The sequence below is a fragment of the Rattus norvegicus genome, chromosome 3 (genome assembly GCF_036323735.1).
Source record: "Rattus norvegicus strain BN/NHsdMcwi chromosome 3, GRCr8, whole genome shotgun sequence".
In the NCBI taxonomy this organism is placed as follows: Eukaryota; Metazoa; Chordata; class Mammalia; order Rodentia; family Muridae; genus Rattus; species Rattus norvegicus.
The window spans coordinates 29,762,422-29,788,313 of record NC_086021.1 but is presented as its reverse complement, the minus strand read 5'-3'; the positions used below and the strand labels follow the sequence as shown (position 1 = coordinate 29,788,313).

Below are 25,892 nucleotides of genomic sequence, written 5' to 3'. Positions count from 1 at the left end.
GGTGCCACAGGTTTAAATGTGTTTAAGTGTTGCCATTGACTTCCGCATAGGCTGAACCTAAGTCTGACCATGTTTCGGGTGCATGAGCCTCTTCAGCAGTAAGGAGGACTGGCCCTGAGCTCATGAGAGTGATGAGAGGGTAAGATTTATTTTTATTTTAAGTCGTATGGGGTATGTGCACGTGTGTGCGGTGGATTGCTGAGGAGGGCTCAGATCCCTTGGAGATAGAGTTAGAAGCAAGGTGAACTTCCCGATAAGGATGCTAGCAGATGACTGGGTCTTCTGCAAGAGCAGCACACATTCTTAACCCTCTGTTCAGCCTGACTGTCCTGTGCCCACCTTTTTTGACATAGGGTCTTGTAGCCCAGGCTAGTCCCACACTTGCTCCTCTCACTCTCCCGGCACTGGATTGCAGGTGTGCATCACTACATCAGTCAAGTTTAGTGTGCGTGCGTGCGTGTGTGTGTGTGTGTGTGTGTGTGTGTGTGTCTATGTGTGTCTGTGTGTGTCTGTGTGTGTATATCTGTGTGTATGCTGTATGTATGTGTGTATGTGTGTACCTGTCTATATATGTGTGTGTGTATGTGTAAGATGTGCAGGACTGACTGTGTGAGATGTGTGTTTGTCTGTGTGTGTCTGTGTGTATGTCGTGTGTATGTGTGTGTATCTGATGTGTGAGATGTGTGTGTGCGTGTGTCTGTGTGTGTGTCTGTCCATGTTGTGTGTATGTGTATGTGTCTGTGTGTATGTTGTGTGTATGTGTGTGTATACCTGTGTGTGTCTATGTGAGATGTGTGTGACTATTTGTGTGAGGTGTATATGTGTGAGATATGTGTGTATGTGTGCATGTCTATGTGTGTGTATATACCTGTGTGTGTGTGTGTGTGTGTGTGTGTGTGTGTGTGTGTGTGTGTGTAATCATGCTCATATGGAAGTCAGAGGACATCTTCTGGGAGTCAGTTCTAATTTTTCATTTTGTGGGTCTCAGGGATGGAACAGGATCCTTCCAACTGTTAGACTTAGACCATAGACCTTGGTGGTAAGTACCTTTAACCTCTGAGCCATCTCACCCTGTCCTCTGCTTGTTTTGGTTTTCATTTTGTCTTATGTGGCCCTGGGAATCAAACCTAGTGCTTAATTCGTGACAGGCAGACACTGTACCAACTAAGTCTCATCCCCAATCTTGGGCAAGGGCTTTTCCCTTTTTTTTCACACTTAAACATTTTATTTGTTTATTTTTATTTATGTGTATGTGTATCAACATGTATGAAGAGGTTAGAGGGACCTGTGGTTTGAACTCAGGTCCTCAGGCTTGGCAGCAAGTGCCTTTTTCTTTCTTTCTTCCTTTTTTTCTTTCTTTCTTTCTTTTTTAAATTGGATTTTTTATTTACATTTCTTTTTTTTTTTCTCAAAGATTCATCCATCCATCATATACAAGTACACTGTAGCTGTCTTCAGATACACCAGAAGAGGGCATCAGATCCCATTACGGATGGTTGTGAGCCACCATGTGGTTGCTGGGAATTGAACTCATGACCTCTGGAAGAGCAGTCGGTGCTCTCAACCGCTGAGCCATCTCTCCAGCCCCTTTATTTACATTTCAAATGTTATTCCCTTTCTGGGTTTCCAGGCCATAAGCCCCCTATCCCATCCCCCTCCCTTCTATAAGGATGCTCCCCTTCCCTGACCATCCCCCATTCCTGCCTCCCCACCCAACATTCCCCTGTATTGGGGGGTTCAGACTTGGCAGGACCAAGGGCTTCTCCTCCCATTGGTGCCCAACAAGGCCATCCTCTGCTACATATCCAGCTGGAGCCGCGGGTCTGTCCATGTGTACTCTTTAATGGTGTCTTTGAGTCCCTGGGAGCTCTGGTTGGTTGGTATTGTTGTTCTTATGGGGTTGCAAGTCCCTTCAGCTCCTTCGATGGGGACCCTGTTCTCAGTTGAATGGTTTGCTGCTAGCATTCGCCTCTGTATTTGTCATGCTCTGACTGAGGAGCTATATCTGTCAGGAGACAGCTATATCAGGCTCCTGTCAGCATGCACTTCTTGGCTTCATAGCTATTATCTAGTTTTGGTGGCTGTATATATATATATGGACTGTATCCCCAGGTAGGGCAGGCTCTGAATGGCTGTTCCTTCAGTTTCTGCTCCAAACTTTGCCTCTATATCCCCCCTATGAATATTTTTGTTCCCCTTTTAAGAAGGTCTGAAGCATCCCCAGTTTGGTTGTCCTTCTTCTTGAGCTTCATGGGGTCTGTGGATTGCATCTTGGGTAATTCGAGCTTTTGGGCTAATATCCACTTATCAATGAGTGCATACCATGTGTGCTTTTTGGGATTGGGTTACCTCACTCAGGATGATATTTTCTAGTTCCATCCATTTGCCTATGAATTTCATGATGTCATTGTTTTTGATAGCTGAGTAATATTTCATTGTGTAGATGTACCACATATTCTGTATCCATTCCTCTGTTGAAGGGCATCTGGGTTCTTTCTATCTTCTGACTATTATAAATAAGGCTGCTATGAACATGGTGGAGCATGTGTCCTTGTTGTATGTTGGGGCATCTTTTGGGTATATGCCCAAGAGAGGTATAGCTGGGTCCTCAGGTAGTTCAATGTCCAATTTTCTGAGGAAGCTCCAGACTGATTTCCAGAATGGTTGTACCAGTTTGCAATTGCACCAACAGTGGAGGAGTGTTCCTCTTTCTCTACATCCCCACCAGCATCTGTTGTCACCTGAGTTTTTGATCTTAGCCATTCTGACTGGTGTGAGGTGGAATCTCAGGGCTGTTTTGATTGTGCAAGTGCTTTTGATTATTAATTGAACTTTAGTAGGTGCAGGATTTTCCCGTGTCAGTGTTAGTAATTTTTGTCCTTCGAGGAATTTTTACATGTCATCTGAGTTGCCAAAATTTTGACCATCAGGTGTTTTATAACTCTGATACATTATTTTTCCTGTCTCCGCTTTCTTCCCCATCCCACGATGTTCCCTGGGCTAACCATGAGCTCTCCTCTGGTCTTTTCCTCCTCAGTGCTGATCACGCAGTGGCTCCTGACTGAAATATTGTTTTCCCAGTGTCTGCTGAGTGTGAGGCAACGCTTCGTCTTTGGATCCTGACTTTGGTGGAGTATGTCTTTTCCTTGGAGAGCTACCTTTTTATAAGTCTTTCCAGATTTAACCGCATTACACTGACTTTTTGGTTGGCCCATTTTATTTATTTATTCATTTTTAAAAGACTTGTTTATTTAAAAAATGTTTTATTACCTCTTATTTATATGAGTACACTGTAGCTGTCTTCAGACACACCAGAAGAGGGCATCAGATCTCATTACAGATAGTTGTGAGCCATCATGTGGTTGCTGGGATTTGAACTCAGGACCTCTGGAAGAGCAGTCAGTGCTCTAAACCACTGACCCATCTCTCCAGCCCCTTAATTTCAATTCTATCCACTCATTTTTCTTCTGCTTTATTGGTATTTAATCTCTTCATCTACAACCCTTGGAGGTGGCAGCCCTGCCATACCTTCACACAGGCCTGGATCACGGGGAAGAGCAGGTCCTAACCTACCTCTGTTGGCCCTGGCCCTTCTCTGGAGAGGTCCTGAGTCCTCTTCTTTCCAACACTGGGGTGTATGAGGGAAGTGAAGGTTTCCAGGCCAGAAACCCTGGCTCTGAGTCCAAACCACAATGTTTTAGAGCAAGGGGCTCCCCAGCTCCTTCCTTCCTGGGGCCCTGTAGGCCCCAAGTGGCCAGCAGCATCCTTGGCAGCCTGCTCTCAGCACCTTGTATTTCTCATTTCTGGTCTGGGAGAGAACCCAGATGATGCAGAACCACAGGCGACCACAAGGGGACAATGTGGCTTTAGAAACAGTCATGGACATGAACTGTGTACACAGGTGTGTATGATCCCACTCTCTCCCAGGTCCCCATATTTTGTACCTTCCTCAGCTTCTTTCCCAGCCTAGACCCAATGTCCATCAATATCCAAGCCTCTGGAAGCCCTTCAGTATCCTCATGGCCTACCAAGGGGCACGAGGAAGGTTTGTGCAGGATGGGAGAAGACATGATGGTGGTGGGGAGAACGAACGAAGGAAGGAAGGAAGGAAGGAAGGAAGGAAGGAAGGAAGGAAGGAGGGAAGGAGGGAGGGAGGGAAGGGAAGGGAAGGGAAGGGAAGGGAAGGGAAGGGAAGGGAAGGGAAGGAAGGCTGTAGTCCAGGCCTCTTCTCCAGCCTTCCCTCAGAGGGGAGCTCCCCATTTTCAGAGACACAGACCTCAAGAGCTGACAGACTTGACGGTCCTGACTGGAAGTCAGCACAGGGCCACAGGTGGGTCCACACCAGTGCTACTGTGGAATGGAGAAGCCTTTGGCAAGGCAGACAAGGATGTGTGTTGGAGCTCCCGAGGCCAGCAGAGAGCCACCCTCCCTTTGCTGCCTCCGGAGCTGATGTTGCTCTCAGGTTCCATTTACTGACATCCCCTGGTTAGCCCCTCACAGGGTACCTCATGCTCAGGCAGCAAAGCAGGCGGCTGAGTTGTAACTCCTTTGGCTTGCGGCAGCTGGGATGCTTATAGCCCAGCTGAGGGGGGTCTCTGAGAGGCTAATGGGGCACAAGGACATGCACAGCCTGCCTGCAGGGTGTCCCATTGTGCCAAGGTGGGTAGGGTGGAGTGTGTCAGCCGCTTCTAGCCCTCGCCCCAACAAATCAGAGCAGCAGCATATGGTCAGCAGGCCTTTGTGTGCCCAGAAGAGTGGGCTGGGACGCTGCCAAGGTCCCATCACAGCCCATCCCTGTTCCGCCTTACCGCCTCTGCTCAGCTCCATCCCTGGCACTGGCTACAGCCAAGTCTGGCTCCCAGCTGGCCCAGAGCAACAGGTAACTGTGCTGTCAGAGAAACCAGGGTGCAGAACAGGCAGTGGGTGCGATGTCCAGGGAGGACCCCAGTCTCCAGAGTCCCAAACAAGCCACACCTGAGCTTGCACGTGCAGAGTTCTGTTACGCAGAGGCACGGCGCTGTGTCCACACTTACGGCACTGGAAGGCAGCTTAGGGCTCTGCACTCTGCACTCAGATACAAAGGCTGGGGAGGACAGAGCTACAGGCTTTGTCCAGAGATTTGTGGTGTCTGGGTTTCCTCTTCTGAGAAGCAGTTCCAACTTCAGGGTGTCTGGCTGCAGGCTTCGAGCTGCTCACCTGGCATTCACAGGACTGCAGGCAGGTCCACAGCCCTGAGGCCGCAGCCTGGTGGCATGCCTCAGTGTCCCCGAGAGCCTTCGCAAGTATGGCAAGCCCCAATTGGGTGCCAAGACAGATTGTGGAGGGCAAGGACTGTGGGAACAGGAGAAAGCAGATGTCACTGGTGGCCACATCTCCCTGGGGATGTGAAGAGCTGTTATTCACAAGTGAAAGAGAGGGATAACTTGAGGCTGACCTGTGTGGTTGCTGGGCAAACAGCCCCAGGTGGCCAGGGGAGGAGAAACGTGCACAGGGCTTTGTCTGTGCAGGTACCCGGACCCCAGCTTGAGACACTGGTGAAGACACTTTCCCTCAGCCCATGCCTCCCCCCTTGGATTTTAAGGAAGCTCTCCAGGGCTGTCTTTGCAGACTGAGGTCTGTCCTCTTGGTCTATCTAGTGGCCTTTTCTGCTCAGTGAGCCTGTGGAAGCCTGGGACCAGGCACACACAGCCTTCTACACCCCAGCAGCCTTTCCCTGAGGCCCCAGGCTGTGGCCTCAGTTCATCACTATGTCCTCACCTCTTACTCTGTTATGTTGATCCCCACCCTCCTAGTCCAGTCTGACCTGCTCTGAAGTTCAGAACAGACCCTGGGCTTAGGCTCCACTGTCCAGGGCCACTGGGCCCCTCTGTCCTCTGCTATTCAGATTACCTTCAATCTCCTACCCTTATATCCTGACAGACCTCTCTGCTCTCTGACATCCAACCTGCCCAGCCAGACCTAGGTCACATGACCCAATGGACATGCATAGCACATGAATTATCTTTTTAATTAAATTTACATCCTACTGAAGCTTCCCTCCCCCCTCTCCTTCCAGTCCTCTCCACTACCCCTATCCACTCTTCCTCCCATTTTTCTTCAGAAAAAGGGAGGCCTCCCATGGTTACCAAACAGCCCTGGTATATCCAGTTGCAGTAAGACTAGGAGCATCCTCTCCTATTTAGTCTACATGAGGCAGCACAGTAGGGGGAAAGGGTCCCAAAGGCAGGCAATAGAAGCAGAGACAGCCCCTAAGCCCACTGTTAGAAGCACATGAAGACCAAGATCCACAACTGTTACACATTTGCAGAGGGCCTAGTTCAGTCCCATGCAGGCTCCTCCTGCGAGCCCTGGTCAGTTGATTCTCTAGGTTTTCTTGTGGTGTCCTTGACCCCTCTGTCCCCTCATTCTTTCCTCTCCATCTTCCACAGGATTCCCTAATCTCTACCTAACGTCTGGCTGTGGGTCTCTGCATCTGTTCCCATCAGGTGCTGGGTGAAGCCTCTCTGATGACAGTTATGCCAGGCTCCTGTCTGCACGTGTAGCAGAATGTCACTAACAATATCAGGGGCAGGGTACCTCTGATAGCATCACATGGATTATCTTAACTTCCTTTAAAACAAGGTAGAAAAGTAACCTTTGGGGGTAAGAAAATGTTTTACTTGTAGTATTAATAGCGTTGCTTTTGCTAGTTTGACTTTCTTTTCCCTTTCTGTCTTCTTTCCTTCTTTTTTCTTTCTTTTTTTTTTTAAAGATTTATTCATTTATTATATATGAGTACACTGTAGCTGTCTTCAGACACACCAGAAGAGGGCATCGGATCTCTTCACAGATGGTTGTGAGCCACCATGTGGGTGCTGGGAATTGAACTCAGGACCTCTGGAAGAGCAGTCGGTGCTCTTAACCGCTGAGCCATCCCTCCAACCCCCTTCTTCTTTTTTCAAGTATGTCATTTATCATGCCAAAAGACACCGCAAATCATACTCATAATCGGGATCTTGTTTCCAGAGCTTAGGTTCCACTCGTCACTCTGGGCCCTCTTCAGACATAGATGCCATCCAAACACTTTCTGACGTCCTTGTTTTTAACTGTTACGACTTGAAGAATCAGAGCCGCTGGCTTTGAAACAAGTTCAATATCATTTCCTTCAAGGATGAATTCATCCTTCTGAGGTTGAGAAAAAGAGCAAGCAACACCCTTCATCCAGGCTCTGCAGATGTATTTTTTTCACCCAAGAAATTTCAGATTTCAACCAAAGACCCATTCCACTATCCCAAATAAGGGTGTTGGTGGGGAAGGGAACATCCACAGACGTCATCTTGTAACGGAAGCCCAGCATAAAACCTTTGATCACGTTCTGAACATGACTGCAGATGGTTCTGACAGTGGCCAGTCCTTTCTGTTACCCCACCATCTGTCAACACGAGCCTCTTCTTTTTCTTTCCAGCTCGACATTGACGTGATTGAAGTCCCTCCCGAGGGTTCCTCTGGGGTCCTTCATAGTGACTGTGCACCCCTTCAGAGTGACGTCGACACTGTCTGAGATGTCAACAGTCTAGTGCTCAGAATAGTCTTCATTCTCCCAGTAGATGGGACACAGAGCTTTGTTGGTTTGCTTTGTTCTGGTTTGGTTAGTTGGTTGGTTTTGGTCTTGACTTTTTAGACAGGGTTTCTCTGTAAAGCATTGACTGTCCTGAGAACTTATTCTGTAGATCAGGCTGGCCTCCAATTTACAGAGATCTGCCTGCCTCTGCCTCCTGAGTGCTGGGATTTTCTGTGGTGGAAAGGGAGGATGACCTTGTGTACCACACTCACCAGCCCCAGGGCTCTCTCACCTTAGCCTGACTGTCATGATGTCACTCTCTAGGATGGATATCCTGCTGGACTGAGAGTAGGGCCAGGCATACATGGACATGGCACCTGCAGGTCTGACTGTCCCCCTGAGGCCCTCAATGACAGCAAACCCACTTGGCTCCCCAACATGCTCTCTTGGCTTGTGGCCTGTGGGGTGGCCCAGAGCTCTACAGAACATATAGTTGAGAGTTGCTGACAATTTGACAGTGTGTTTGTCTTCTTCCACAAGGCTGGGATGAGACACCATGAGCAAACCTGTGTGTGTGTGTGTGTGTGTGTGTGTGTGTGTGTGTGTGTGTTTGTGTGTGTGTGTGTGTATACTATATATATACATACATATATATACATATATGTATATATATGTATGCATGGTGGTGCTCACTCATATATGTATACATGAGGGTCAGAGGTCAACATTAGGTGTCTTTCTCTATTGCTCTATACCTTATGTTTTGAGACAGAGTCTCTCACCAAACCTGGAACTCACCATTTTGGCTAGGCTAATCAGCCAGCAGAGCCCTGGGATCTGCCTGTCTTTGTCCCTAGTATTGGGATTACTGATGGGCCCCAACATTTACAACTTTTTGCCTGTTGCTGGCAATCCAAATTTGGCTTCCCATTCTTGCTCAGCAAATACTGTATCCACCAAACCATTTTTTCCTAACTTGTTTGTTTGTTTGTTTGTTTTGTTTTGTTTTGTTGTTCTTTCAAGACACGTTCTCACTGTGTAACTCTGGTTGCTCAGGAGCTCACTATGTAGACTGAACTGTCCTTGAATTTACAGAGATCTACCTGTTTCTGCCTCGGGGTTAAAGGTGTGCTTTAAGCATCTCATTTTATAGCCAGAAAACTGAGGCTCCTTAGTTACATGATGCTCTTGTCAGTGACACCTTCTGGATACATCAGCGGCAGGTTTCTCATTCGGGCAGAGTCTGGCATTCCATGGAAGGGCTCTGACCCAGGGCAGGGCTCTACTTCCTGCCACTCCCCAAGTCTAACCAGTTGTCTGTTGTAGAGCGAGAGCCAGAGCCTATGTCTGAGGCTTAGCCCAGCCCTGGACCCCCTGAGGCTCTCCGTAGAACAACACAACCTTGGGGCTTTCCCACGGTGCAGGTGTGGCTCCAGACAACCTCAGGGAGTAGCCTTAGGGAGCAGGGGGCTTCCCTATGAGAAAAGGCTCTTCCAACCCTGCCATTGTCGGTGACTCTATCGGAAGCCAAACACAGAGCTGGGGAATGTCAATACCTCAGGCTTGCCACCTGGCATCTGGTGCCCAAGTGCTAGGCGGTGCCTGTGGAGGACCCTGCAACCACCCACAGCCAAGAAGCTCCAGGCTATTTATAACATGGCTGAAAGTAGCTGGGCAAACATCAGCCATCCCTCCCCACTCCGTTGACCTCCAGACCTAATGTTTAAACTCTCACTGGGCAAATAGGAGGCAGATAGGGGCAAATAGGAGGCAGATAAGGTGCAGAGATTAGAGGAGTAGTTCATCTCTGACAAGCAGCTTCCTCCCTAAGTACAAGATTATCAGCATGGGACTTGGGCAGGCGTGGGGAGCTGGACAGGCATGGGGGAGCTGGTGTTGTCTGTTGGCTGAGTCCCTATAATGTCCCTTCCCTCTGCTGTCTCTGTTTCTTCTGACCACCCCCATCTGAAAAGCACCCCACCCAGGCACCTGCCTCACATGTCTGGACCTGTCAAACTGAGGTCTGCTCCTAGCGTGTAACTGACCTAGTCAGAGCTCAGCACACCATCCACAGCTGTACGTACTTGGGCACAGGGTGGACTAGCCTGGGCAAAGCCCAGTGAATCCTGTTCACTCCTTGGAGCTAGCTTAGAAAGGCTATGATACAGCAAGTATTCAGAAGACCCGGGAGCCCCCTCTCCTCTTCCCCTCCCCTATCCCCCAGCTCCTCAGCCTTTCTGCAGGTCTACAGCTGGGTTCTGTCCTTAACCCTGCACTAGCTGCCCCAATTTACTTTGAAAATGAACACAGGAAAGTTTCAGAGCCCAGTGGGGACGGGGTGTTACCTTCTGTGTTCCGCTGCTCACCTCGCCTCCCCTAAGGCAACTAACCCACAGGGTCTTCAGTCTAGGGAATGAGGGACACAGGGCTGAGACAGGCACAGCTAGAGCTGGGAACCTGCAAAGAGAAAGCCAGCTCACCTTGGAGTCCGGATCAGTTTAAAGTCAGGAGCCACGCTCAGGTTGTGGTCCTGGTCAGTCTTTTATTCTGTGCTTGTGTCAGAGCTTAGTGTGTGGCAGGGATCAAGGTTTAGTCAGTGCTCTGTCAGTGTGTGGCTGGGATCAGGATTCCACAGGACCACAGCTCAGTTTGTAGATAGGATCAGAGACGGGTCTATGGCTTTGATTAGGGCTCTGCTTGGGTTAGAATCAGGGCTCGCCTTGGATGTTGTTGAGGGGCTCAGGCTGTGACGAGGACCAAAGACAAACTTGTATCTGAAATTATGTATGTGTCTGTGGCTGGGGTCAAAAACTGTTAGGCAGATAGCATCAAGACTAGTGCATGAATCGCCTAAGTTAATCTGTATCTGGGATCAGCGGTCAGGAGGGCTACTCATGACCAGGGCAGTCTGTGCCTCTGCAAAGCCTCCATCCGTGTCTCGAATCAGGGTTCACACTGTGACTGGAATCCAGGCTCTGACTATAACAGGAATTGGGGATCGTCCCAAGGCTCGGCCTGGACAGTGTGCATCTACCCAAGGCTTCCTCACTTTCCAGTGGTCTTGGGTCGTGTTGGGCAACGGAGCTGTGCTTCCTCTTCAGATCAGAGTGTTCTTGGCCAGCACCCAGGTGCTGATTCCCGGGGGAGAGGCCTGTTCCTGCCAGCCACATTCCCACGCTTGCCTGGGAAGGTGCCAGTGGGTGGGGAGTGTTGGGGGCTGCCGTCTAGGGGGCCTGCGTCTTACCCTCCTAGGTGTTGCCTCTGCCACCACAGGAGGCTCCTGCAGAAAAACCCCTGCTCATGGGTCCATCATCCTCCTGCCCTAGCAAGGATTAGAAGATGGAGAATTTGGGAGGTCTGCTCCCCAGAACTAAAAGACCAAGTTATTTCCCCCAAGCGAAGTAGCAATTCCTGAGGTTGAGTATGGACTTGTGCTTCCTTGGGCCTCAGTTTCCCAAAGTGATAACAGAGTGAGGATAGGTGGCAGCTAGCATGGAATCTATCCAAGGGCCCTCTGCTGGGGCAGCTCTGACAGGTGGGGGATGTGCAGGAGTTCCATTTGTCACTGGAGGGACTTCGTTAGCCTGGGGACTCCCAGAGAGGAGTACGTCCTTAAAACTACAGGCCCATCCCAGGGCTTAGTGGGATAGAGAGAAGATTCAGGGGTCAGAGGCCTAGCCTGACTCTAGGGATTTTCACTCCCCTCGGGTCTGTTACCAGAGGTATGCAGCTAACTATCAGAGGGCAGAGCCATTGCCGGGCAGCAAGGTAGTTCTTGCTCTCCTTGGGGCCAAGGAAATCCACCAGTGTAGCTAGACACATCCAGGGACTGAATCCAATATTAGATAAGATCAGTGAGGTAGAAACTACCAGTCTGTTAGTGACAGGACCTAAAGAGATGACCACCTGGTGGGGAGACAAGATCTGTGCACCCAAGTAGCCATTCCCATCACTGTGTTTCTCTCCAAGGAGTCTCACCGGGGCCTGAGATGAGGGTGCCACTGTCTGTGGTGGATAAAGAACACGGCTGAGCAAGGCTGCGTAAGCATGTCCCAACCAGCTTTCTCACCCCAGCTTCAAGAGGTGGGGATAGGACCAGAGAAGGCCAGGACCCTGGCTGGTCCAGGCCTCTAGACTAGCTTCAGGGAGGACAGACAGGCGCTTATGCCCTAGCTGGCTTGGGGTCTGGGAGGTATGTTTCTCAGGGGCCTCCTAGAGCTGTTTGGCCCGTGTTACAACTTCTCTATTCCTGCCATGTCCAGACTTGCCGCAGCTCCTGCCCCCCGGGCCCAGAGGAGAGCCTCTCCTACCTTCCAAAGACCAAGACAACAAGTCTCAGCGTGGCCTGGTCTCTGTGCCAGCTCTGAGCGTGAGAACATGCTGAGCAGAGGAGGGAAGAGTGGCAGGTGGCCAGGTGTGAGCACCAGCGAGTGCCCCCTCAGGAAGCCACAAAGCTGTCCAGCCCCAGCTGCTCCCTGGCTGGTTGTCCAGGTCACCACTGGGGCTAGGGAGGAACCCTCCCTCTATACCCCCAAGTTGACCAGGACGCAAGCCTATCTACCCCATTGGCTCTGCCCACATCGCCATTGTACAGTACACAGCTGGTGCTCAGTAATTGCTTCTGCCAGGAGGTAGATAGAACTGGGAACTTTGACCACATGATCGGCAAAGGACACTGGTGCCTGGCCAGGGTTGTGGAAATCAGAATTATGGAATCTAGATACTCCCAAGGCTATTGTCCCCTAGTATGAGGATGGAGAGCTACATCTAGAGTCCTCTGGGGCCGCCGTGACGGCTCAGGGATGGAGGTAAAGAACCACTACACTAGAGACACTCGGGGCTTGGCACACTGATTGGGTGATCCCTGGTCCCTTAGGAGCCACTCGGTAATGGAGAGACAGTAAGAGGGGCTCCCTGGGGATGGGAGAGAGAGAGCTCTAGGGACCAGGGGATCCATCCCTAGCATCTAGTTGCATCGAGCATTGCCCGGGCATGTGCCCTGCTTGATACAGCAGCTGCCCTGAGAGGCATCATCCGTAACTTACCACTAGAGAAGCTAAATAGTGGTCTTCAGGCACTGACCTTGGCATTAATAAATAGCTTGCCCAGGACACCCTGGTGTGGTTTCAGAGCCTGTCCAGGTTCCAGGACATGAAGAGGTCGAGTCAAAGGCAGGGGGCCCTTGGAAGAGGTGGACATGCCCTGGACCACAGAGTTATGCTCTGTTTATATCTGAAAAGATACATCCTGAGGAGCCGAGGAAGGGAGCTTTGGCCATGAAGGTCCAGGCTGGGTGCCCTACAAGGCAGGAAGGGGCAGGTAGGTGTGGATGGGCACCTGAGACTGTGCCCGGCCCTGACCAGGGCCCACCCTGGGCTGTTTGGTGCCACCCTTTGTTCGCCCATCTCTGTTCTGAGCCCTTCCCCACTGTCACCAAGCTTCCCTGGGTCTGTGTCCTGGACACTGAGGGCGGAGGCCCCTGGAGAGGCTTTTCTCAGCCCCCTAGTAGCTGTAGGAAAGCCCTCAGAACAGTGAGTGCAATAGAGAGGTCAGACAGGGCCTGTACCATGATCAAACACTGGTGGGGCAAGGAAGAAACCAAGGAAAGAGGAGACCAGGGAGCTGAGGAAGAAGTGTAGGTGGGTAATAGGGTACCACACTAGTCTGAGTTCCAATGTGCACCGTTGAAAGAGCCTTGGGGTAGGCCTGGCTGCTGCAGTGCTGAGTCCGGTGAGCAGTGCACAGCTTGCATCATGGCAAGGAGAGCTTTGCTAGGCGCATCCAGAAAGGCCAAAGAAGTATTTCCTTGGCACAGAGAGGAGGCTGCTCCCTCCGGGAGCCTCTGTCTAAAGTCAGTCCCTTATACCACGCACCCCGCACCCCCCCTCTAGCAGTGCCCCAGCAGGGAGAGTACCTTCCTTGTTTATCCCCAACTTACTACCTCTGCTTCATCTGCCCAGAGGAAGGAAAACCCTGTCACTGGCCCCACCTGCGGCAGCCTGCGATGTGAACAGGAAGTCCAGGGCATGGGGCCACCACCCACCTGCCTGCAGCCAGGAGAAGCCAGCAAGGAAGGGGCTGCTTGGGTCTTGGCTACATGTAGGTCCCAGGCCCCCCACCCGTGTGTCTATCCCAAACTGCCTTTCTCTCTAGCTTGGTCCATACTCCAAAGAGACTTCTCAATTTCCAGACATGCCTGGGCAAAACTCCGCTAGGCACCCAGGGTCTCTGAGAAATAGGACGCTACCCCCTCCCGAGGGCATAGGGTGCAACTGGGGACCAGGAAGAGGAGCCGATCTCAGTGTGTCCCTCGCTCACACGCATTTCCCCAAAGTGGACCAGGCTGAGAAGTGGCATCCCCAGGCATCTGATGGGGGCTTTGGGCAGAGGACCCTTTGACTATGCAGAGACCAAGGCAGCAGGACCCAGTGATTATTGTGAGGCCCTGGTTGTTTGGGGTCTGGGCATAGGGCATTATTTCCCAGGCAACAGAGACAAGCAGTGCCCACCACCACTCTCTCAGGGACCTGCAGCTCAGGGACATGTCTCCACAGGGTCTCTGGGCTGATACCCCCTCCCCCGTGGGAGAGAGCCTGGGAGCCCGAGGCAGGCAGCAGGTTGGGGCCTGAAAGTGACGAGGGTTTCCGCCACAGCCTTCATATGATGTTGCAAGAGGAGCAAGAAGGCTGGCTGCGGGCACTGGGTGGGACCGAGGAGGGTGGGGGTGACTGAAAGGCTCCGTGTAGGATGAGGGGCTCTATGGGATCCCAAAGAGCCCCAGGTTCTCTGAGACCCCCCACATGGAGAGTCAACTCCTTGTCTGCTCCTAGGAAGCCTTTGCTGGTGTCCCTTCAGTAATGTTGAGGTAAGCAGGTCTCTTTCCTGGTCTCCAGTCATGAATCCTATGCCTGGTCTGCAAAGAGCCTGGTGGGGGAGTATGGCCTGGAACATGGCAGGCAAGCTCTTGGAAACTGGCTGGCTGTCCCTCCAACCATGTCCCCCTTTCCAGAGAGCACCTAGCAGGGCCTGCAGTGGTGTGACCACATGATGAGAGGAGGAGGGCCCAGTGTAGTCCATGTAACTGCGTGTAGTCCATGTAACTGCACGTACCTGCAACCGCAGGGCATGTCACCTCCCTTTCCTCGCCTCGGTTTCCCTCGAAGAGCCACTATGGCCGAATCAGCCCCTGTAGACTTCTGAGATTCCCTGGCCAGGGCCACAGCCCCTGACCATGTTTGTGAGATCTCCCTCCTTGGCCCTGTGACAAGTTCCCACCATCTGCTCCAGCTATAAACAATTATCTCTGGCAGGGCAAGGCAGCTCCAGATAATGCCGCCCGGAGGACAGGGGACCCACGCTCCTCCCCATGCCAGCCTGGCTTGCTGAGGTCATGCACACAGGCCCTGATAGTGGTGGCCAGGGTGGAGCCCTGGCTCTGTTCTATACTTAATCAGGGACGCCACAGTAATCAACGACCCTGTCCCCTTCCCTCCCCTGCACTTTCAGGGTTGTCCCTCAGAACACTGCTACCCCTGGAGGCAACTGGGCACTTGGGCACCTACCTGCCCTCTGGAACCTCTCTGTGGAGGATGAGAAGGGCTCCCCCAAAACATCTTATGTTAATTGTTGCTGTTGCTCTGTTCAACACAATCCCGACCCTCCCATAGGCACAGAGGCAGGGGGTAGCTCCTTCCCAGCCTCTCTTGCTAGTCAGGGTAGATGCCAAACTCAGTGACTACAGTGCTTGTCCTTGCTCCAGGCTCTCTGGGGTACTACGGCTCTTCACTCACAGCCTAGCCCCGGGTCTTACCTGACACCTTTTCTACTTAGTCTACCCAGGGTGCTGCCCCAGTGCTCACCCAAAGGACCTGCTTCAGTTCCCACAGGGACTTCTGAGAGCAGAGTTTAGACAGACCATCATTCAGACCAGAGTTTGGCTCTGACCCAAGGGCCAGGCCTCCAGCTTTGTTCTGAGAGACATCAAGGACTCAGCCAGGTCTGGCGGGAAGACAGTGTTTGCATATATGGTGAGGAGTGTGGTCTTGTCCCCCAGGCTCTAGAGTAGGTGGCACAGGAGCCACATCAAGGGTGGGTGCAGAGCTGAGGACTGGCAAGCCTGTGGTAGGATCCCCTGCCTGGTTCAGCCTGCAGGGTAGAAGCCCAGCCGGGGGGTTATAACCCTGCTATGGCTTGGTGGAGACACCCTGGGCTACTCCTGATGACCCACAGCTGCCCCTCGCGTGCAGCCACAGACAGCAGGCTTTCCGGGCCCCACATCCATTGCACAAGTTCATGGGTCAGCTACACAAACATCCCTCTTTCACCAGAACTTGTGCCTGCTTCCTCTTTGCTCTGCTGAGGCCTTAGCCAAGGGCAAGCAGAGGCCCAGTTGCTACGATCCTGCCCATCCAGAGAGCCCATGTGCTTAGTAAATCACTGGAGCCACAGGCTTTGTGAGATGGGTTCGGCCCCCCCAGATTGCCTGGCTCCCCAGTGAACTCCAAAGCACAGTGTTTCTCAGACCTGTCCCAAAACACAGAGACAGAAGCACAAACTGGGAAGGAGCCTGGAGCCTTGCCCACAGGTTCATCTGTCCTCACCAGAAACGGCCAGGGCAGATAGGACCAACTCCCATCACACAGAGGACTGCTTAGCCTCTGAAAACTCTGGAAATAGTCTTCTCCCTCCAGGAAGGCCTTCTGGATGACAGCCCTCCCCTCAGAGGCGTTTGTCTCCTCAGGTGACAGGTACTTCTTGAATTCTGTACACACTTGGCACTCTGTAAGATTGTTGATTGCCTCATCTGATTAACACATCTTCTAACTGAGTGTCTGCTCTCTACCTAGAGAGCTGTTTTCTGTCCTGGCACTGACACCTCTAAACCACACAGATCTGTCTGCTCTAAGACAGTGGAGCTGGAGAGAGCTAGGACAGTCTGGCAGAGCCCAGAACCTTTGTTCTTGCCTCATGCTATGGCCATGGTCCCTGTGTCCAGAGCCTGTGTCCAGCTGCCTATCCCAGTAGACATGGAGGTTAGGACATAACTCAGGGCCTGAACCCAATGCCACCCACAGAGACTTGAGTGGGGCCTCCCTCATGCTGGCCGAAACAGAGGACTAGCCTGCTTTGGTCTGTTTTTCTTTCTTTCTTCCTTTCTTCCTTCCTTTCTTCCTTCCTTCCTTCCTTCCTTCCTTTCTTTCTTTCTTTCCTTAGTTTTTGTGGGTTTTATTCTGTTCTGTTCTGTTAGGTAATTTCTTCCCAGAGAGAAGAAACAGGACATGAAGTGAGTCCATGTATGGCCCAGTTACCAAATAGTGGGTATCCACCAGGATGGGTCAATCACAGTCCTGTCCTGTCCACAAGGGCCCATTCTGCTGAGTGTTCTCTTCTGGGAGGTGGCCTCAGGGCCACCTGTGTACTTCAGAGGATGTGCAGGAGGCAAAGAAACTGTGTGGGCGCCAGCATACCTACACCTGTCACCCAAGCCAAGTCTGGAGACAGGTACGGCCTGCAGCACGCAGAACTGGCTTAGCCAAAGGCTTACAAGCCGCAGGTTCTGTTGATGTGGGGAAGCTGGCAAATGTAGAGGGAACAAAAGAAAAACAGGACATCCCTGTTGCCCGGCGGCCTGAGTCTCAGGCCTTCTAGACAGGTCTCACAGAATCTAACAAGTTGCCTTGATTGCAGGCCGGAGCCTGACAGCTTTTTTCCATTTTTTATTTCAGGACTTGTTGTTTGATCATCTTTTCCATGAGAAAGTGATCCCCCACTCAGCTTCAACTCTCTTCCTCACAAACCCCCAGCATCACCCAGCCCTGCAAACCACCCCATTTCTAGTCACCTGTGGCCTCCAGCAAGCGGGTGGGGCTGCCCTGTTGATGCTGGGCTGGGCCTGAGCAGGCCTGGGCAGAAGCTGGTTCATCTTCCTCCAGGTTTCGGCTGCTGGGGAGTTAATTGCCCCCGAAACGCAGGTTCTATACACAGCTGTGGCCTGACTCCTTGCACCTGTCAGAAGGTGTCCTGGCTCAGCCTCTGAGTGCAGGGAGTCCCTAGGAAGAGTCTGAGAGCAGCTCTGTCCTCCTCCTGATTATGCCGAGATCGAGAAACCCCCATGCAAGCTGCCAGGCAACTCACAAATTAGACTCAGGCCCAGAGAGTAAGAAGTTCCCTCGAGGATGGTCTAAGCCTCCTCCAGTACTCCCTTACTGCACATCCCTCCCTGAACACTGAGACACAGCCGCCTTCACCAGGTCTTCTGTCACAGTCAGCCCCATCCCCTGTAGCGTGCAGGCCTGAGCTGATCCTACATGGGCCTTGCAGCAGAGACACAGAACATCCACGCAGCGGGTATTTGGCAAGACCCCCCCAAACCAGTGGGCTGTTGCCACTCCATCCACCAATGTGTGTCTCGAATACAGCCTGGGCATCAGCCCCAGACCTGGCATCCTGCTGGGTTCCTCACACCGAGAGCACAGACCCCACTGGTCCTTTCTCACAAACCCACATGGTTCCCCTATGTCCTTTGTAGTCCTGAGGGGCTCCTCATGGTACCCTCTTTGTCCCCCTCTTAAAACCCAAACACAGGAAGCTGATGTGTTCTCCAGACAAGACAGCATTCAAGCCATGCAGGAAGTTCTGTCCAACCCCTAGCTTGATCCCACAGCTCAGGGCCTGGGAAGGCAGGTTGGAGGGGTGAGATCAGTAGAAAGTGCTCCCAGGTGGCTCTGCAGGCTGTGTGGACAGCTGCACACTACTGTGGGAAGCCTTTAGAGGGAGGGAAGTGCCTTACGGTGGTGGTGAGCTGATGAGGCATGGGCTCTGGGTCCGAAATGGGGAGAACACAGAAAGGGTGGGGGCTCTGGGAGAAGGCTCTGGAATGTATGGCTCCCAAAGGCTTCAGAAAGATGTGAGGAAGGTTTTTCGTGGCCAGAGACAGCAAAATCCTCTGCATCCTGTGGCCCCCATTCCCCTGCTGAGAGCACAGAGGTGGGGCATATGGAAGCATGCTTGTAAGAGCCGCTATGGCCCTCAGAATAGCTGGTAGAGTTGCCCAGCTTCTTAGGAGACAGAAAAGGCCTCGAGAGGCCTTTAGGTCAATCTAGATGGTCTCTCAGAGTTAGAAGAGGAGATGGAGTCTGGCGGGGTAGCTGGAGAGAAATGTCCTTGCTATGGGGACAGGGTGTAGCTGCCAACAGACCCTCTGGTCAGTGAGGAGCTTGCTCTGGGACCCTCCGGGTCCCTCTGTTCTGATAGCCCAGAGGAACAGCTCCTGAGAACGTCCTAGGTGCAAAGGGATGCTTGTTTATCTAGTCTGACCCAGCCCAGGGCAAGCTCAAAGCAGCCCTGCGTGGTAAGTGGTTCTATTCTCCTAATGAGGTTTTGCAGCCTAGAGAGGTTAGGCAGTTTACCCCAAGCCCCATACTGAACAGTAACTGACGTCACAGTGCTGCCTCCCTTACTCTGTTCATGCATGCCCTTGATCCCAGAAGGAAGGTGAAACAATACCACAGCTAAGGTGAGGTATTCAGGATGGCTAGCCTCCCGGGAGGGGAGTGGCTAAAGGCTTCATGGTGGGACCAAATGGGGTGTTTGGGGTCAGCTGGGACCTTGAACGCAGGGAAGAGGGCGCATCTGGGAAGCATGGGTCTCCTTAGATAATGAAAACCGAGAGAGCTCCATCAGGGACAAAAGGCCAGTTCTCTCTTGCCTTGGATGATGTATACTGGCTGAGAGATCTGAGATACTGGGAGGAGGCTGATCCTGCAAGAGAGCACTCCCTACTGAGGAGGAAGTCCCCCAGGATTAGCCTCATCCCCAGTGGTTTCAGGGGCTGAGTAGTGTCCTCTTGAAATTCTTGTGTTGAAGCCCCAACCCCCAGGGCCTCAATATGTAGCTTTTGGGGACAGGGCCTTTAAAGAGCTTGTGTTAAGAAGTGGGGTGTGAGAGAAATCCCTAGGCAATATGACAGATGTCTTCCTTACAAGAAGAGACCAGGACACACCGGGAAGGATGGTCACACCAGGGACCAGGGAATAGATGGCCTTTGCAGTCTTAGAAGGATATCTTTAGAGGAACCAGCCCTGTGACCTACAGGTTGGCCTTTGTATTTTAAGGCTAATACTGGCAAGATGGAAACCCCAGAGTGGGATTAAAACTTTCTTCAACAGTGACCCTCTGATCTCAGACCGCTTTTCATATATGTGGCATGAGAAATGGAGTCCAGGGCCTTGAGCAATCTATGTCACAACCTCTACCTCTGACATCTGGCTATAAGGAACCTTGAGACCCTAAGTTCACGTTGTTTAAGCTGCTAATCTATGTGACTCTGTTACCATAGCCCAAGCCAAGTGATAGATCTGGCCTGGCTCCCTTGTCCTCACCCCATTAAGGAGATGGGCATGGATGGGTTAATGTCCCCCTAATGCCCAGGTCTGGGCTCATGGGGCCTGCCTCAACTTGTGTAGCTTCATCCTTTCCTCTGGTCTCTTTGACAATCACACCCCCAGTTGTAGTTGTTGGGAGTCAGAAATTGCCTTTCCTAGCTTCCTGTGGCTTCTGGGACACAGAAGGTTCAAGAGAAGCCAGAAAGCCCCTGTAAAAGGCCCAATATCACACATCCTATATATATTATACCTACTCTGTCCAGCAATCTCTCAGGGCGACTTCTCAGCCGACCCCGAGATACTCCTCTTCTTTTGGGGTACCTAAGTGTCCTATACCCCAACAGGAACAATAAAAGCAGAGGTTAAAGTGCTTTGGGTCATGGCTTCTGACTGACACCACTTGAAGCTGGTTACAAAAGGCACATGGACAGTTCCGGAACATGTGCTCAGTACTGGAGACACATGGTCATTCCTGGGAGTGGAAAGTTAGTCCTAGTGTCACATAGGCTGCATGGGCAGTCATGAGGGTATGATTAGTCCTAGAATAATGTGATCAGTTTGGGGTGCATGAACTCTGTCCTGGGAAGGGGGGTGAGGTAAATGATCAATACTGACATTTCAAAGACACATGACGTCTGGGGTCATGTGGTCAGTCCAGGAAGACATGTAGTCACTGTTAAGAGCATGTGGTCTGTCCTCATTGGACAGTCCTAGGGGTGCACAGTCAGTCCTGGGGGACATACAGTCAGTTCAGGGGGTTGCATGAACAGCAACCCACTCTGTGACCCACAGGACCCAGGGTCAGCCAGTGGGGCTGGGCAGTAGGTAGCTACCTTGGCTACTGGTGACTAACATGCCAGTTTCTGGGAACCCCTGCCTCTGTATCCTGATGGCCCAGGACTCAGTATGGGGTCATCTACAGGAAGACGTGTGACTGTGGCTAAGGCCAGTACTGGGTGGGAAAGGAGAGAGGGCTGGAGAAAGGACAACTCTCTGGGCCACCAGGCAATGGACGGCCTAGCTGTCCTAGACCTCTCTGGCCCAGCATTCCTTCACTCTTGGACAGGGGTCAGAGGCCTGGATGTCACCCACAAAGGGGACTGCATGAGTCTCCTTCCTGAGTCTCTCTTCAAGGCCCTCATACTCAGGGTCTGTGACAGGCCCTATATATGGAGCTCACAGTGGGCACAGCCTTCCCACGGTCTGGGCAGTCCTGGGTCTCACCACTCAGAGGGTCTCTGCCTTGATGCTGGACACAGGCCACTTGTTAGCAGGGGTGGGACGTGGGGCAGCCCCCACCAGGCTTCCTGGGCCGCAGTCCAAATGCTGTTTGCTCTTCTGTTTCCTTCTGGGAAGATTGTGGGAGGGAGGAGGTCTAGCAGGGTCACAGTTGGGGCCCGGCCTGCTGAGCAAACTGCAGCCAGATGAAACCCTCCCTCTTCACTCCCGTTGTACTGTAAAAGGCCATGAGGGAAGGGACAGCCCTGCCCCAGGCCCACATAAACCTGGCACCCAAGTTGTGGACCCAGGGCAAGAATTTTAGTTTTGCTTTTTTTTTTTCAACTTTATTGTGAATTAATTCACCTGGAACTTTTACAGGCTGGCACACCCCCGCAGACCCAACCATCCATCCACAGCACCTCAAGTTGATATTGCTTGATGGGTCCCATTCTGTAGACTTGTCTCTGAGACAGTGACATAAATTGTGGCCTGCTATGTGACTTCCGCAGCTTTCTGAGTTCCTTCTAGGTTCCTCCTAGACCAGCAGCTGTCAGACCATCTTTCCTTATTGTGGCTGGTCCGTCTGAGAGCTGAGTCACGCTTGTGTATCTGCCATCCACGATAGCCAGGCCCAGCTCCCCTCAAACAGCTAAGCTTTTTGGGCTGCAGGTTTCAATGCCTTGCTTTCTGTGGATGTGATATCCTCGCAGGACATTTAGTCTGTGGCCATGCTTAGTGACAGGATCATCTGGTACCGGCTTCCAGCGGAGACGTGGGTTTAGAGATGGATATCTGAAGCTGGTCCCCACTGGCTAGTTTTTTCTAGGCTTTCTCCAGGGGCACAGGACCCTTCTACCCTCAAGTCCCACACTCTGCTCAAGGCTCAGCTTGGCTATTGAGCTAGAGAACCTGGAAACTGAAAACTCACGTGTGTAGTTCTAGAAGGTTATCAAGAATTCTGGAAATTTCTGCAAGAGTCTGGAGCTCCCTAACTCCGGATCCAGACGTCACAGGCTCCAACTCTGTGGTCTCCCTCATACCACAGGCCTTTTGTTTCTGAGTGCTTGGCCGCAGCCCAGGAAGCCTGGGGCAGGGTCAAATGCACAGCATCCTGCTGGTCAGCTTCTCATCCAGCTGGTCTGGATATGCAGCGCGAGCACCCTTGTTCCAAACACTCCCAATAACCTCTTGGGGGGAGGCCAGCCTCACAGTGAGTACCATTGCCAGTTAGGTGGGTATGGAAGTATCAGGCTTGAGGTCAGACAAGAAAATAAGCTGACTTGACACTCCTGAGAGGTGGCTCAGTTGGTCAGAGCCTCCATTTTAAAACGCCAGGTTTAATAGTATATACGTATAATCCTAGCACTGAGGAAGCAGAGACAGGCAGATCCCTAGGGCTCACCGGCCAGCCAGCCTAGCTTAATCTTTGAGTTCCAATGAGAGACTGGTCTCAAAATAACGAGGCGGTGTGTGCAATGATACCCAAGGTTGACCTCTGGCTTCCGCTTGCACACGCAGACATACACACATAAAGAACTCTATACCCTGACGAGCCATTACACGCATTGGCACAGCAGCCTCCAGGGACCACCCTATCCCCATTCTGAATGCCTGTCATTTTTCCTCCAATGGCCTGAAAGGTGAGTGTGCCATCTACATTTGTGGGGAAACTAAAGTTTGGGTCACTGTTTCCCTCCAAGATGGCACCCGGCAGGTACTGGGGTATCTGGACAGGAGCAGCTGTAGTACCCTAGCTCTCCTGTTTCCAGAGCAGCTGGTCCCTGATACTGTGGTCTTTCAAGGCTTGGCTGAGTTGTGGCACTGTGCTCTTATAGGATGTTAGGTCCTCAGACCTTTTAGCCCTGTTTATTCGCCCCTTAGAAACCACTGCTCCTGTCCTGACTCAACATGCCAGGCTCTCTTATTTCCACAAGGACTGTGGATGCTGTAGTCTTCCCTACCCATGATGCCATTGTCCTTGTAGACTGCCCTATATGGAGTCAGGCCTGCCATTTCACAGGGCCTGGGAAGAAGTTTTTGCCACAATGGCTAGGTAGAAAGACAAGAGCCAGGGTAAGGATGAAGATTGAACCCTGAGCTCCACCAGTGGCTTCCAAGGCAGCCTAGAGGTACCCAGAAGCCCAAGACCAGTGGCCACAGACCTAGCAGTATGGTTCTCAGGGACTGTATCTGGGGCTTGGGTAGGACTCTGTGGAACACAGAGTACCAAGGGCCCTGTGCACAACGTGCGTTCAGGAAAAATTTGAGGAAGAGGGTGTCAGAGTCACCTTCAGTCCTCTGGGAAGGCAGAATCTACCACACTGATGATCCCTAGGGAGGCATCTCCCCAGAAGCCTGGCATGTTACCCTCAAGCTGAGGAATGAATCCTAGACAAGCCCTACCCAAGCTAAGGAGCCCTGGCAGGTAGGAATGAGGCCACCTAGGTACTTGCCAAGCAATGGGTCTCAAGGAAGCTGAGCCATAGGAGTCAGGGAAAGAGCAAGGCCAGGATAAAACTGCCCTGGGGCATGCAGTTGATGCGTGGGAGGGGCACCCAGAGAGAAATGTGAGAACCAGCAGCTGACTAGGGCCTGGAGCTCTAGTAGTTTCCAAGACCGCCCTCAGGGGCAGCTGTAGAGAGGGATGGGTGCAAAGCTGGCTGCTGGGGCCTCCACTTGGCTGAAGCTACCATTCCAGCCCTACCTAGGGGCCTTGGCTATCTCACAGAATAGAAATGGGCAAACTCCAGCTCAGATCGTAGTATCACTGGACTCTCTCTTCTCTGGCCACTCTGTACCCTGTCCATGACTTAAGAGGAGTACAACACCTCTAGAAGTGGGGGACCTTGTGGGAGCCAGGTGTCCATACCACATACACCATTTGGCGAGGCTGTGGGCCAGCTGTCAGCTTGGCTTTCCCCCACCCAGGAGACAGATCCAGCCCATTTGCCATTTGTTCCCATTCAGAGACCTGCAGTGTCTATTTTCCTAGGAAGTATGGTCTGTAGTCACACACACACACACACACACACACACACACACACACACACACACACAGAGAGAGAGAGAGAGAGAGAGAGAGAGAGAGAGAGAGAGAGAGAGAGAGATATCTTGGAATCCCAGTGTTGACCAAGGACAGACAAGAGTCTGGTGTGAGAGGGAGCCATTGCCAAGTCATCTGGCTTGTAGAAGTACAGGTAAACCAGGAGCCCTGTCAGGCCCACAGGCCAGCAGGACACAGGCTGGAACAAAGACCCCTTTGAAATCAACATCAGGTGCTTGTTTTATTTGAGCTCTGCTATAGCATGCTAGCAGGAGCTGCTTCAAAGGCCACAGGTATCCCTGAAGGAGGTAGGAGGCCAGAGAGACTTGTTCAACCAGCCAGTGCTGACCCAGGACCGGCTTAGGTTGGGCCAGAGAGGCAGAGGGAACCATCCACGTCAAGTCTGGAGACCACCTCTCTACAGAGCCCCCTTTTCTAATTAGCCCCTGGTTCTACCTACTGAGCCATGTCCTGGGAACCTGGGTACTGCCTCCTCACACCCCACATCCATCCCCTAGGCCATTGCTCCATGAGCTTCTAGGGAAGCTTCTTCCCGCTCACTCCTTCCCATCTGGCCACAGCCCCGGAACTGTCTGTCTGATTATGTTTGTGCCCGTGTGCTCGTTGTGGATAAAAGTTAGTATGCAGGATACCCAGGACAGTTGGTCAAGATGGATGTGAACAGAGAGCTGAGAGAAAGTGGGGTCTGCCCCAGGAAAGGAGCTGATCCCCAAACCAGGACTGTTTAGCATGCTACAGTGAGAGCCTCAGCACCTGCCACCTGTCTAATCAGGGCAGCCTGCCCACTCTCAGGACCCCTTCCTGCCCACGAGGAGCAAAGGGGCTGGAGTGAGACTCTAGAGTCTCCAGGCTGCACCTCTTGCCTGAGGCAGATGCTCCTGAAAGGGTAGGTGGAGAGGGAGGGCTCACAGACACCCAGAAACTTTCCCTGGCTGCCTGAGGCCAGCTGCCTTTGAAGTGGGGCAGCCTGGGAGGTGAGATGGTTCAAGCTGCAATTACAGCAAGTTTCACTCTCTCACAGGGAGTAAAACCAGTCCTGACTCCCAGGACAAAGCTGGCCTTACTCCTGACTTGAGCAGGGTCTTCAGCTCTGTGACTTGTCACCCCAGGAGGGTGAGCGGCTGTACCCCAAGATGTTCTAAGAAGGCCAAGTAGAAGGGTCAGCGCCCTGCAATATTCCTTGTTGCTGAGTTTGCTCCCTTTTGCCTAGTATCGCATATTCTGTCTTTAGGGAATGTGAGGATATGAGTGTAGATGATCTAATGCCCAGTCTCCTGCCAACATCTCCTTTGACCTAGGAGTTTGGAGCAGAGCACGATCCTGGGCTAGGTGAGGTTCCTTTTCCTGGGGGAGCACAGTCCAGACTGAGCTACAGTCACTCTATCCCCGAGTAACATGCCAGTTCCCCATTGCTGGCTCTGAAGCCTAGCTCCATGTTGATGGGGCAGCACGCTTAGGGCTGGGACTCCTTCACTTTTTCTTCCTTCCATATCTGCTTGCTTCTCTCTGTTTCTCCTTCTATTTCTCTCTCCATCCCTTTATCTTCCCGTCCCTCCCTCCTTCTATCTCCCTACCACAAAAACAAAAACAAAACAAAAACAAAAACCACTCTCTGTGTCTGGTAGACCTTAGCAAGGTCTAGAGCTAGCTGCTTTGCCTTGAAGGAACACCTCGGAAAGGCTCC

General features: G+C 52.1%; 1 long non-coding RNA gene across 1 annotated transcript; it reads right to left on the bottom strand.

Annotated features, from left to right (window-relative positions):
* Positions 1 to 2,969: 2,969 nt before the first annotated feature.
* On the bottom strand, positions 2,970 to 14,924 carry LOC120101512 (uncharacterized). The gene is made up of 3 exons (XR_005502062.2): positions 14,651 to 14,924; positions 9,886 to 9,997; positions 2,970 to 5,331 (listed from the first exon to the last, which is right to left on the bottom strand). It is a non-coding gene; the product is annotated as an uncharacterized LOC120101512 (long non-coding RNA).
* Between the last annotated feature and the right edge of the window lie 10,968 nt (positions 14,925 to 25,892).